Raw genomic sequence first — 14,756 nt, forward strand, 5'->3', positions numbered from 1 at the left:
CTCTCCTCCACTCAGGCTGGCCTCGCTGGATGTTATATCCTTCTGCCCGGAAGGCAAACTAATTCCTAGTACATCTTTCCTTTGGAAAAGCCGAAGGTCTAAATACAACTCCAATTTATACAGGGAATTGTATCTTATAACAGGTATAAAAGTATGGTTAGCTCTTATCTGGTTCCAAGAGTGCACTATTCAGCCTTTTTTTTTTTTTAGCAGTTCATGAAGGGTTTTGTTATTTTGCTATTTATGGTACTGGCTGAAAATGGGGGTGAGCGGGCAAGAGTGCCCTCTCGGAGCAGGCGGGAGAGTGTGGAGGTGATGGTGATGTCCCCAGTGCCCACCCCCCCCTCCACTACCAGTCCCACAGCAGCCACAGCCCTGCCCCTTGTCTGGTCCCCTCCACCACCAGTGGGTGCTTCCACTGTGGCATCGGCGGGAGGGGCCCCAACCAGAGACCCTAGGCACTCCAACAGCTCCCATCCCATAAAGAAGCCTATCCAAAATCGAGTCCTGCATGGGGTCCATCTAACCTTTGAGCAGGTTTGTCCAACCTCTGAACCTGCTTCTGCGAGGTTAGGTTTCCATAATAAAAATCCCACATCCCCAGGTGGTCAGGTGCACCAGAGCAGGAGGGGCCTCAGCTCAGTGACAGGAAACCCAGGCTGTCCCTGAGGCTGCACACTATCACAGGGAGACTCCTGCAGATGCTGCTCACAGCCAGGGTGGCTCTCAGCAGACCCAGGGGCCCGTTGGGGGCCCTGCGCCTCCCTGGACCATGGTCTGTAGCAGGTTATCAGCCCGCTTTCACCCTCACCAGGAAACCCATGTCAACTTATGGAGAGTTTAGCTAAGCTACTCCATGGTATTACCATTCCCACACCCATTTTGTTTGGCCAAGTGGCTCGCAGGGGCCTCAGATGGACACTGGTCCCCCATGCAAGCACATGCCCTAGATATCAGCCACAGTCACATGCAGATGTAAACTCCTGATATGACTTCCCCAACAGCCCTTGTGATCAACAATCTCCTCTGCCTCCCCAAGCCTATATGCCTTAGGTACTACTTAGATAAGACCTTGTGGGACTACCCAAATCCTACTGTTCAGTTTGAATTGATCAATTCCACCTGGGAACCCCAAAGCACTCCACCCAGGGACCCTAATTAAAGGCATGTGCCCAAGGTCCTGACTCCCTGTCTGCACTCTGCCTTGATCTCTCCCCACTCCTGGAGGAATGCAGAGTACTTCCCTTAGAAACTGTGAGTAATAAAATTTTCTATTTCAATTTCTTTTGAGGCCTATTGTTGAAATGGGGGTAGGGAGGGTGGGGCTCACCATCCAGCACCCTGTGTCCCACTTAACAAATGTTAATTGAATGATGTCATAGGATGGTGGCATAAGATGGAAGCCCATGGCCAAGCCACTTTTAACCTCCTCAAGGACTCAACCCTTTGCTCCTATGGAATGAGAAGATCACAGAGACCTGGCCCAGTTAGCTCAGGTCTGGGGACAGGTGGTATAAGGAGATCTCTGGATGGGAACAGGGTTGATTGACCTCTTGGAAGCCGGGAAGCCCATCATGGGCCTCAGGGGATGGTGACACAACAATCTGCAGCTCTTTGGGGATCAGTGTCACCTGGCTCTTTGGGGGCAGGGAACCTGGGGATGCTTCCTCTGTCCTCCCTACCAACTGTGGACCTTGAGTACTAGGACAAGAAGGGAAAACCCTTCACACAGAGGGAGACCAGCTGGAAGCTGTGTGTGCTAACTGCTTTTCTCTCCCGGGCATTGGGCATCGCCTTTCACACCACAACTGAATTCAAATTATTGTCACCACTTGCCACCTTGTTTTTTTCTAGCGCTGTGGTATGACTTTGTCTCCCTGCTGTGTCTCCTGACTTACTCTTTCTTCTGATGATTTAGGAAGGTAAAACAAGTGCTCACTTTGGCAGGACATATACAAACAGAAGAAAATAAAACAAACGTTTGCAGTTTTCAGAATGTTTATGGCAGGCTGCTGTGTTATGTCTTTATTTTGTACTGTTTTAAAAACTGTAATTGTCCTAATATTCTTTTGACCTCAAGCATAGCAGGGAATTCTGTGAAAAGAAAACAAAGAATAAAAAAAAAAAACCATTCTTGTGTAATTTCTTTGAAATAGTTTGTAATAAGTTTTTGGTGTTTTATCTTAATATGGACAGTGTTTTTGTTTGCATTTCAAAACACAAATGTACCTGTAAAATGTATTGTCTGTTCTTAAACATACTATTTGATGTAATCCTATATGAATTTATAATATATGTTCTTATATTTGCTCAATATATAAAAGATTTTGAGAAATCTTTGTAATACTACAAGAAAGTGTGACAAATATGAAGCTTATGTTTTCAGTTGAATACATGTTTTCCTTTAAACAAAAATGGGAGGAGAGGGAAGTCACTGACTTTTTTTCTACTGCTCTGATGTTTCTTTTTCATATTTAAAGTTAGCTTTTACTAAACACAGAGTATCACATTCATACATTCCCTGTTTCTTGGCACCACAGCCAAAGGAAGACAATAATATTTACAACCATTAGCAAAGTCAGGAAGCAGGGAGGTAGAGACAGCTGTTGACTAGAACCTCTCAGAGCTCAGGGAGATTCTATTTCCTTCCCTAGTGGCTATTACTATCCAGTCCGTGCTGCCAAAAGGGACCCACTGTAGCCCTTCTAGTTCCCTCTATTAAAAGAAACAGGCTTTTACTGGAGGCAGGCGCCCTGGTGGTATGGGAAATCTTAGTGTTGAGGAAATAGGAGCCTCTCCTCCACTTACTGGCTTCAGCACAGGAAGAGAATGGGAAAATGCCTGGGCTAACGAACTTCATTTTCATGGCTTTTTAAAAAAATTATAAACTATAGAATCACTTTTGATTGAGGCAAAAGAACACTGCTGTTACTGGAAAAGACATACTTCTTCAGCAAAGTTTTCACTGGTAGGATGGTGATGGTGGACATGCATTTTCCTTCCATGTGTTAAGCTAGGAAGCCCAAGAAAATGTTACCCGGGCAGCTGACACTGCATTCACAAAGCCCTCAAGGACCAGCGGCAGAACCGCACAGATATCACAGGATCATCGATCTGAATCCAGCTCAGAGGGGTTGGCATAGCCAAACTCCTGCACCCCCAAAGGGGATTTGCTCCACATCTCTGGTCTGCCATTGCCTCCTTCCTTTTCTCTGAGGCTGTCCCATTCTTCAGAGCCTCTGGAATCTTCATTTCCGGCACCGTTCGCCTCCTCTGGGCCCTCATTGTGCCAGTTATTCTCACTGTTCTCATCATTTTCATCTTTATAAATGTCCTCTGGTTGCTAGCCATCACTCCTGGCTGTAGGACTGCACAGAGGAAGTCCTCGACCCATCCTGGAGTGGCCACCTCCATGTAGTAAATGTCGTACACACGGTTGTCCTTCTGTTCCTCCTGGCGCCTGACTCTTGATCCATCCTTGGATACAGTCAGCTGCTCGTGGGTCAACTCCGTGAAATTGCAGAGGACTACATCTGGGTCAGGTGTTTTGCAGGAGCCATTGGAGGTGGCTTCTGGGTTTTCCTACTTGTGGACCAGGTCCACAGCTGGAAGTATGCATCCTTAGAGGCTTCTGGGTTTCCTGTGCATCCTCAGACTCCAGGCCACTGGAGGGAATCCCCAGGATCAGTGGCTAGAGACCACCCTGCAGTGGCCTTCCAGCCGGATCTCCTCAGCCAAAGCACAGAGGTCAGGCCGGATATGCTGCTGGGTGCCCGAAATAGTGCAGGGTGGCTCACAGGAGAGGTTGCACTGGCTGTGTCCTCCTGGGAGTGCACCAGTGCCCCCACCTGGAAGACATTATTCTCCACTGCTCTCTCCAGATCCTTGGGGGCGTCTTTTGGGCCACTACTGGATTGCGAGGCTCCAAGGTCTTAACAAGTGAAGACGAGAGCTTTGGCAGGCTCCCCACTGTTCTTTGGCTTCATGCAGGGTACACCTGTCCTGCCTGCCTCCAGGGGGGCTGTCACAAAGCCTCTTACTGCTGTAGTATTTTAAGATTACAAATTGAGCCTTGAACAATAGGGATTTGAACTGCATCAACCCACTTAAACATGATTTTTTTTTTTTTAAGATTTATTTGACACAGACAGAGAGAGAGAGCACAAGCAGGAGGAACAGCAGAGGGAGAGGGAGAAGCAGGCTTCCTGCTGAGCAGGGAGCCAGATGTGGGGCTCAATCCCAGGACCCCGAATTCATGACCTGAGCCAAAGGCAGACACTTCACCAACTGAGCCACCCAGGTGCCCCTAAACATGATGTTTTAAAAATAAATACAGTATAGAACTATAAATGTATTTTCTTTTCCTTACAATTTTCTTAAGAACATTTCCTTTCTCTAGCTTCCTTTGTCGTAAGAATACCATATATAATACATATAACACACAAAATATATCTTAACCAACTGTTTATGTTATCCATAAGGTTGCTGGCCAAGAGCAGGCTATTAGGAGTTAAGTTTTGGGGGAATCAAAAATGATATGTGGATTTTCAACTTCACATAAGGATTGGTGCTGCTAGTCACTGCGTTGCTCAAGGGTCGACTGTACTTACAACTCTTCCTTAACAAGGTACTGATCTTTTTTTTTTATAAGATTTTATTTATTTCTTTGACAGAGAGAGAACACACCGAGAGAGGGAACACAAGCAGGGGGAGAGGGAGAGGGAGAAGCAGACTCTCTGCTGAGGAGGGAGCCCCATGCGGGGCTCGATTCCAGGACCCTGGGATCATGACCCGAGCCGAAGGCAGACGCTTAACGACTGAGCCACCCAGGCGCCCCACAAGGTACTGATCTTAATCTCAGCACTGTACAAGCAGCTGCCTCAATCCAACAAGAAGAATCTTTGGGCCAGACCCGTCCTTTTAGGGTGTTTGGAACATGTCAAGAATTATACAGTTTGGCAGAGTGAGCAACACAAGAAGTGCCAGCTAAAACTTGCATGGATTGTGTAAAAACAACACAAATAAGAACTGCATACATGAAAAGCTTTACCCAATTGCTGAGCAAAACAGCCACCAGCATGTGTATTACCAAAAACCAGATATAGTCACTAATTACATTCTGAGATCCTGCAGACTCTTTGCTAGCTGGCTTTAATATGTCCCTCTCTCTGGCACTGGGAACAATGTAGGTGGTTCCTGCTAGGAAGACAGTTGGAACTTGATCTTTCCTTTTTGTCTTAGAGGGGAAAAAAGGGCCCCAGTAATGCTTTCCTCTTCTTAATAAATTGAATTTTTAAAACATGCCATTTGTCTTTCTTGTGATTTTATCCTTTAGGTTCATTCACTCTCAGTTATGTCTGAAAACATCAGCATCCTCATCTCTGCAGTGATAACCTCACCTCTCTGGTTGCTGCATCCAGGCCTTACAAGACCACGACTTGGTCCCACAGATGTCCCAGGTTCTCCTCTACTGACTTTCTGAGACGGCAGACAGCCCTTTTCAACTTGACCCCAACTCACATTTCGTTTGCCTAGCTCTTCACCCGCCCTCCCTGATCAGTATATGAGCTGTACTCACATTGAAAGTAACACTGAAAGTCTTGTTGTGTCTCTGAAACTGCTGCCCTTTGTTTCCAAAGACAGGAGGACTATCCCAACGTCAAAACTAAATGTATTTTTAGCTCATTTATTTTAGTTCACATACGATAAAATTCATTCCTTTCACTGTACAGTTCCATGAATTTTAACAAAGACATAACTGCAGGTACACAACCACCGCAATCAAGATACAGAGCTCTCTCATCACCTCCCAGAAAGTTCCTTTGTGTCACCCCATTGTAGTCAACCTCTTCCCACATCCCCCCCACCTGGAAACCACTGATCTGTTTTCTGCTCCTACAATTTTGCCTTTTCCAAAATGTCTTATAAAAGGAAACTTTGGGGCGCCCAGGTGGCTCAGTTGGTCAAGCGTCTGCCTTCAGCTCAGGTCATGATCTCAGGGTCCTGGGATCCAGCCCCGCCTCAAGTTCCCTGCTCAGCCGGGAGTCTGCTTCTCTCTCTCTCTCTCTCTCTGCCCCTCCCCCCTGCTCATTCTCTCTCCCTTTCTCTCAAATAAATAAAATCTTTTAAAAAAATGTACAATTCAATGGTTTTTAGTATATTCACAGAATTGTGCAAAGATTACCACAATCAATTTAGGACTTTTTCATCACCTCAAAAAAGAAACTCTGAACCCGTTAGCAGACACTCCTCACTTCCCCCCAACTTCTCCAGCCATAGGCAATCAAAATCTACTTTTTGTTTCTATAGATTTGGTTAGACTGGACACCTCATATTGACGGAATCATACAATATGTAGGATTTTGTGACTGGTTTCTTAGCATAATTTCAAGATTCATTCATGTGGTTGCATATATCAGTATTTCATTCCTTTTTATGGCCAAATAATACTCCAGTGTTTGGATATAATACATTTCATCTCTCCATTTGTTGATGGACATTTGGGATGTTTCCACTTTTTTGGCAATTATGAATAATGCTGCTATGAACATTTGTGGACAAGTTTTTGCATGGACATGTGTTTTGTTTTTTTTAACATTTTATTTATTTGACAGAAAGAGACACAACGAGAGAGGGAACACAAGCAGGGGGAGTGGGAGAGGGAGAAACAGGCTTCCCGCGGAGCAGGGAGCCTGATGCGGGGCTCGATCCCAGGACCCTGGGATCATGACCTGAGCCGAAGGCAGACGCTTAATGACTGAGCCACCCAGGCGCCCCGGTAACTCTATATTTAATCATCTGATGAACTTCAAGGCAGTTCTCCAAAGTGGCTGCATCATTTTACATTCCCACCAGTAATGCATGGAATAATTGTAACCACCTGGATCTTCCATCGAGCTGTACACAGTGCAGGAGCTAAACCAATATCTCTGCGATTGCCGAAGTGTGAATGGAGTAGTGTCTGGAGTATTGTACTGGCTAGGCAGAAACAAAGGAATTAGGGTGCGTATAACAACAGTCTACGGTGGAATGCAGAACCTAGCAATATTCTAGGGTGAGCAGCATTCCCTTGGTCTCCTACACAACCACAGTCCTTCGGGTCCTCCATCCTTCCTCCAATTTCCAGGTCTGAGTGTCGGTTCAGCCAGGCAGCTAGTAGGGTTGAACTGGTCACATAAAACAGTGGGGTAGAAGACTGAGAGAAGACTGAGAAACAAAGGCATGACTCCCACAGCTCCATCAGAATCCACGCACCACGCACCACGAGATGCATAACTAGTTCCACATCTCAAGCTGGTTAACGGCCCCCTCTGCGCCTAGATCTCTGTTTCCCAACCCTGTGTCCTCCTTGGGATATACACACCCCATCATAAGGCGACAGTCCTCCCGGGTATCGGTGTCGTGGAGACTGAAGGGCCTTCAAGATCCCAAATGATGATTTTCTAGACATAATTTATATATTAAAGCTGCCTCGTGGGGGATATTTCTTGCTGTTGGGTTAAGTGGTGAACTCATCTGTCAAATCTCCTTGCTATACCAGAGCATGCTCCCCTCTTAACAGGAGACCTGACTGCGGTCCAGTTGGGCTGGGTTGGGCCTGGGGGCGAGGAAAGCCGCAGAAATCTCAGGATCTGGTAAGAATGCGGTGAGAGACCGGAAGTGGGCTCTGTCACCATGGGAACCGAAGACTCACAACTTCCCAAGGAGTCAAATTACTGAGTCTGCGCAGTCCTGGCCTCATCATTGGCCACGCCCCCAGTCTCCCCTGCTCCTTCGCTCTCGGGTTCGGACGGAAAGGTGGAGACTCTGGGGAAATCCATTATGACGAATACTACAGCATCCTTTCCCGTGAGAAACTCACGATGTAGTTGGAAAGACGATATGAAATCAAACAATTTCAATAACTTTTTAAAGTACCATCAATAATAGAGGAATGCAAAGTTCAGAAAAATTTGACTCGCTCTGAAGGAAGATAAAGGAAGATTACCCGCAGAGGCAATTATTGAGCTAAATTTTTAAAGATGATCCGGAATTATTCGGAGGACAAAAAGCGTTCGTGGGTTGAAGAACATTCCACACAGAAGAACATCATGAACAAAGACGTAGAGGTATCAAACAACATGTACGTACTGGCAAGGTGGGGTTGGGAGGCACAACGTGGCAACCACCAGGACTGTTCATGTGGTATCAACTGCTGGGCAAGAGGGGTGGTTGCTGAGGCTAATGAGGTAGGCAGGAGCCAGGTCAACAGTAGAATTGTATGTCATGCCAAGGAACCGGGGCTTTCCTTTAAAGATGACAGCCACGAAGGCACTTTTGTCAGGGAAGCATTGAGTCCTGCCACAGTCACCCCTGACTATATGTCTCAAACCATTCCTGATCTGGTTCCCCTCCTGACAGCTGAACTCTAATTCTGACCCTATTTTTCTAAGCAATAACAAATCTGACTGTGATAGTTCATAAGAGGATGTTGTGGATTCCAAATCTGTCCTGAACATATGTGAGGGCAGTCCAGGTGAAAGGGCGGGGCCAGGATGGCTAATGGGCCAGATAATCCAGACATTCCGTTCTAGTGGTGAGACAGTTTAGCAATGGAATGTCCAGGTATAACAGATGCTGTATTGCACTGCCCTTTTGCCACTGAGAGACATACCAGCTGCAGGTAATGTTGCTAGGAAATTCACCAAGAGGCTTTATTGAGAATCTTAAGCAGATACCAAAAAAAAAAAAAAAAAAAAAAGTTGGTGAAAAACAGTGCTAAAGGCAAAAGGATTAAAGCCAGGGACATTTAGTTGTACTGAATGATTTACTGATTGGCTGATTAATTGGCCAGAGCTGGAAGATTTATTTAAAAATAAATCCTATGGGAGAGGATGTTAATTACACAGTCAACATAGGGTAGGAGATTGGTCTTTAAGGGGAGGATTACTGCCTCTTCCCTGAGAGTAGGTGGGAGGAGGAAAAGAGGCTTGGCATTTCCACGTTTGCCCCTGCAATTCTGAAGGTATCTGTCCCTAGACAGATCTATAGTATCTTTGAAATCTAAATTCAGAACAGCTTATGGGCTTGAAGGGGTTAGATTTACTGTGGAGGTGAGATTGAAAGGATAATGCCGTCCACATTCAGCCTGTCCTTTTTCTCTTTATAGATTTGGGCCTGTTTAGTTTGGTTGTGTCTCAAACTGTGTGTAGTTGGATTGTGGGTTTTTTTAATCTGAGGATCTTTCTATCATATTGAAGATTAAATACATTTACTTACATTATTATAATTTGCAAATCAATATAAAAACTTGGTGAAAGATTCAGGGTTCATGCCTAGATTTGGGTTGAATTAGGTAGGGCAGTGGTGAGGAGGCAGAAATTACACACCAGGGGACTGGGTCCCGTGGGAGTTAGAACTGGTAACTGTCGAAGCCACATGAGAATTTATAGATTTTAGAGGCCATTAGGGTGTGATGACAGAGGGACAGAGGAGTTGTTTTGGGGTGATGGAACTTCTCTGGGTCCTGATTGTCATGGAATTTACACAAATCTATATACATGTGCTAAACCTGTAAAAAGTCAGTGTTACTGTATTTGAATTTAAAAAACAGAGATTTACAATTTAACCCCAAAATAAGTAAACCTCCTATGTCTGACCACCTAAAGTGACATATGTTTTGTTTCTTTAACCAGTCTGATTTCTCTGTGATGTCTCTTCAGGTCAGTGTTTTACCTATAATTAAAAATGGCAGAGTTTATCAGTCTTACCAAGATTAGTACCTGATGCTGCAGCTGTAATAAGATTAGGTATTTATGGTGAGCACTGTGAATCCAGTGGTGTTCACCCAGAGTGCTAACAAATCTCTAAAAATAACCAAAAGGAAATTGTGGGTTGGGGTTAGGGTTAGATTGGAGTTGGGATTCTGTTAAGTTTGAGTGAAATTCATAGTCAATGAGAGGGGAGGGAACCTTGAGCAGGGGTGTTTACAGAGAATGCTGGGAATGGTCCACACTTGAGCCATTTTATATCAGGAGCAGGACCTCCAGTGTATTTGCTTCTGACAGGTGGAATAATGAGAGTTTTGATTTTATTCTCTATACTTTTCTGTGTTGTTTTGATTTGCAGTTAAAAACATGCGCTACTTTCATAAAAGAAAAGCTAATGCTGAAAAGGAAGATAGTGAGGTTTATCTTAATAAACTTTTCCAGCAGGCATCCTGAATTTGCATTCTGTTTAGCTTGTGGCCTCAAGAAGAATGGTGCTGCCCTGCCATCTAGTGGCAGTATGCAAAGGTGCCTTCCAACCAGCATTTCAATAAAGTAAAAATTTGTTTTACCAACTTTGAAGAAGACAACAAATGTACATTGTTCTGGGTAAAACTTTGATTTGGTTGAAGACTTATTGATACCAAACACAGATCAAGTATTCTATTTTATGGTAATATCTCATCCTTTGGGCATCATCAGGGAACAAAACTCCTCCACCTCAAGTCTTAACTCTTAAGGAACGACATAAAAATTAGATGAACACTCTTACTGTTTCTTAAAAAAGAATATATTGAACAAAACAACCTTTACTTTAGAGCTTATGGCTTTAAAAAATCAGTATCACCAGGAAGAGCCCGGTTTAGTCGTAGTTAATCAGTAAATCCGGGGCATGGTGTAGCGGTTTCTTACAGTTACGTCTTATATTGGTTTGCTAAGGCTGATGTAACAAAGTGCTACACACTGGGTGGCTTGAACAATGGAAATTTGTTGTCTCACAGTTCTGGCGGCTGGAAGTCCAAGATCAAGGTAATGGCCCCATTGGTACCTTCTGAGGGCTGTGAGGGAAGGATCCGTTCCATGCTCCTCTCTCTTTGGCTTGTGGATGGCCATGTTCTTTCTCCCGGTGCCTTTTCGCTTTATCTTCCCTTCATGTGTCTCTGTGTCCAAACACCCCCTTTTAATAAAGACACCAGCCATATTGGATTAGTGCCCAGGTAATGACCTCAGCTTAACTTGATTACCCCTTTAAAGGCCCTATCTCCAAATAAGGTCACATTCTGAGCTAGTGGAGGTTTGACTTCAACGTATGACTGGGGTGGGGGGGTGGCGGTGCACAATTCAACCCTGATTTGGCTTCCTATCAGCTGAATCACAATTCTATTTTGATAAACAACAAGCATGAGGAGAGCGATACAAAGAAGGATGCCATTACTATTTCATAAGTGCCGTGGGTGGCAGTGAGTCAGGCTAGAATGGAAGAGGCATGACCAAGAGTGGGGTAAGACCCGTGGAGCATGATGGAGGGTGGGGATTGTTGACCTGACCCACAACGGGATGGATGGTGTGGAAACCCATTGTGTGGAGTGGGGAGGGGAGGCGAACAGCTGGGCGCAGGCATTAAGGGGAAGTACATGGTCTGGCAGCGGGGTATAGGGACCCATGCTGGGTATAAGAGAAAAGGCAGAGGGGGAACTTGAACCAATGAAGGTCCTGGGAGCAGCTTCACTGGGGTGTGAGAGGGGGAAGAGCTGAACAACTCAACTGCAGAATGTGTGTGTAATCGCTAAGATGTGGACGGGGTCAGGATTGAGCTTTGCCCCTTTAGGCGCTACGGTGGTGTGGGCACATCTGAGCTGGCCTGATTGTGCTGCTCCCTATGAGGGTGGCTAGGCTCTGGGGAGTTCATCTGCAGCTCACACTCCTTCTGGGCGGCCTCAGTTTCTCTCAAACATCAATAGCAACTGGGAAGGTAAATCTACTGGGCTTGGGTTTGTCCCCTCTGCTCTAAGAGTAATTTAACATCATGTGAGAGATTTCTGGTGTAATTCAACCATTTCCTAGGTTATCTGGGAAGTTTATTTGGAGGCCTGGAAGTAAATCCTGAGAGTGTTCTAATGAGGTCCGAAAAATCTTCGATGTAAAGCTCTAAAATCTTATAAGCATCTTTGAAATACATAAATTATTATTAATTTAGCTTTATAGAAAGCTTACACAAGATTAATAAACATATCCTGTTTGCTGGGTCATATGTAGGCAGATAGAGATTTTCTAAAACATGGAAATCACCTCATCATATAGATATGGACATCATAATGACAGTTAATAAAATGAAATTCTAATTGAGTTTTCATTTTATTGCTAAGTTTTCCTTAAGGAGAAGAACTTGCAGAAGGTAAGCAAGAAAAACACCTTGGTTCTAGAAGATTAGAACATATTCAGCAAAATGAACACATTGATATAAATGGTACACAAATGGTCTTTTCTAGCTTCCCTCTGACCCATTATTAGAAATCTGACTGGCAGGTATTTCTGCAATTAATTGATTCTGGAAAATCTGGCGAGCATTGCTCCTCTCTGCCTCAAGAATTGGAAACTGCCCAGTTTATAAATGCCAATATAACAATATCCTTTGAGTGTTTAAAATGCTTTGGGAAAAGTCCTGTCAAATAAAAGATAGAGTTTTGTAATGTATAATACCTGATCTCAAATATTTATATATACAATACTGATGCCTGTTCTCAAAAAAATATTTTACCTAATTCACAAAGTATGTCAGTATGTGAATGCCATAACCCAAGTGTATGTGTCGGTTGTCTTCCTCTTGAGATCCACTCTCCATGATTTTCCACCCAGGCCTGGACTGAGGGGGTCTGACCTATATGGACTGCTTCAAGAATTTCCTTTGCCTCCTGGCCTCAGGATGGGTCCAGGCAATGGCAGTTGGGGTTATCAGCAGAAGATCCAAAGGTGGGAGGAGAATACAGGCAGATATTTATTCTCCCAGCTTCCTTCCTGCTGAGTTCCTGACAGGGGTGTTCGGAACCTAACCAGAGACCACGGCTCCTGCCAAGTGGCCCCTTCCATAGAGCTGCCTCCCCAAACTCATGGGACTGTCAGACTTCATGCTTAGGGATAATTAATGTTCCCTAACTTATAAACCCCAGGGAGCCGCACCATCAAATGTTACCTTCTGAAAACTCTGCCACATATTTTAAGTAGTCCCTCTTTATTAAATTCTCCTCAAATTATCCAGTTTTTTTCCCCATCCTATTTTTGCCAAGACACTGAATAATATAGTGTGTTCACTCTTTCCTTTGTGTGAACTAAGCAGATGGCAGAAAACACTAACATACAACCTCTGTGAAAAGCTGGAGAGATGTTTTACTATAGAGCTGCTCTATTCATCCATCTCTTCTTCCTTCTCTTTTAGTAGAAACCAGTGCTCCAATCTCCAGTCAGCTGAGGTCAGCTTAGCTGCAGCCTGTCAGGATGCAAGGGGTTAGTCATACCTTGTTACTTGTGTGGGTTGGAGAGCTTATAGTCCCCAATGCAGTAGCCATCCTCCAGAATATGTGAGCTAGAAAGATTTTCTTTTTCTTCTTCTTGAAAAAATATTAAGTTCTTTCATTTGTGCCCTTGTCCCTTCCCTTCAGAGGCACCTGGACTTCTCACCTTATTCTTTTATTACATATACACATTCTGTCCTGTTAAAATGCTAGACTCTAGAAGCCAGAGACATAAAAGCTTAGCCTCTCATAGTAGAAAGTGTGTGTGTGTATATGATACGGTGAATTTTGTCCCTTTAAAATTCATACATTGAAGTCCTAACCCAACAATGTGACTTTATTTGGAGATACGACTTTTAAGAGTTTAATTCCACTGTAGTCTAAAAAACATCCTGTGTATTATTTCTAGTCTTTCAAATTTGTTAAGGTGTACTTTATAGCCCAGAATGTGGTCTGTCGCAGTGAATGGTCTATGCAAGCTTGGAAAGAATGTGTACTCTGCTTTTGTTTGACATAATATTCCATAAATGTCAATTAGATCAAATTGATAGTGTTGTTCAGTTAAACTTTATCTTTACTGATTTTTTTTTTTTTTTTGCCTGCTTGATCTATTAGTTATTGACAGGGGGATGTTGGAATCTCCAAGTGGGTTTGCCTCTTCTTTTATTTCTATCGGTTTTTGCCTCACATATTTTGATGCTCTGTTGTTAGGTGTGTACATGTTAAAGATCATGTGTCTTCTTGGAGAATGACCCCTCTATTATTATGTAGTGTCCTTTTATCCCTGATAATTTTCCTTGTTCTGAAATCAACTTTGTCCAAAATGAGTATAAGTAGTTTTTTTTTTAATCAGTGTTATCATTGTGTACCTTTCTCCATACCTTTACTTTTTTTTTTTAAGATTTTATTTATTTGACAGAGAGGGACACAGCGAGAGAGGGAACACAAGCAGGGGGAGTGGGGGAGGGAGAAGCAGGCTTCCCGCGGAGCAGGGAGCCCGATGCGGGGCTCGAACCCAGGACCCTGGGATCATGACCTGAGCCGAAGGCAGACGCTTAACGACTGAGCCACCCAGGTGCCCCTCCATACCTTTACTTTTAATCTATCAGATTCTGTATATTTAAAGTGGTTTTCCTGGGGCACCTGGGTGGCTCAGTTGGTTAAACATCAGCGTTTGGCTTAGGTCGTGATCCCAGCGTCCTGGGATCGAGTCCCGTCTCAGACTTCCTGCCCAGCGGGGAGCCTGCTTCTCCCTCACCCTCTGCCTGTTTGTGCGTGCGCGCTCTCTCTCTCTCTCTCTCTCACTCTCTGTCAAATAAATAAATAAAATCTTTAAAAAAAAGTGGTTTCTCTGTTGATAAAATATGGTTGGGTCTTTTTTTTTTATCCTTTTTTTTTCTATCCTTTTTTTTTATTCTGACAATCTCTGTCTTTTAATTAGTGTAATTAGACCCATTCACATTTAAAGTGATTATTGATGTATTTGGATTGATATCAGCCA

The 14,756-nt window shown here is 44.0% G+C and overlaps 1 protein-coding gene and 1 pseudogene across 3 annotated transcripts in view; one reads left to right on the forward strand and one right to left on the reverse strand.

The window, feature by feature from the left end:
- Positions 1-3,106: 3,106 nt before the first annotated feature.
- On the reverse strand, positions 3,107-7,820 carry LOC113912381 (annotated as a pseudogene).
- The window catches only part of SKA1 (spindle and kinetochore associated complex subunit 1), a 28,004-nt gene continuing 21,034 nt past the window's right edge, over positions 7,787-14,756 (forward strand). The window contains exon 1 of one of the 3 annotated variants that reach the window (XM_027577581.2): positions 7,787-8,122. The gene's annotated coding sequence lies outside the window, so the exon portion shown is untranslated. Of the gene's footprint in view, positions 8,123-11,224; positions 11,248-14,756 lie in introns of those variants that run through there. The other 2 variants (XM_027577582.2, XM_027577583.2) reach the window with 2 other exon arrangements.

This window comes from Zalophus californianus, chromosome 14 (genome assembly GCF_009762305.2).
Source record: "Zalophus californianus isolate mZalCal1 chromosome 14, mZalCal1.pri.v2, whole genome shotgun sequence".
Lineage (NCBI taxonomy): Eukaryota > Metazoa > Chordata > Mammalia > Carnivora > Otariidae > Zalophus > Zalophus californianus.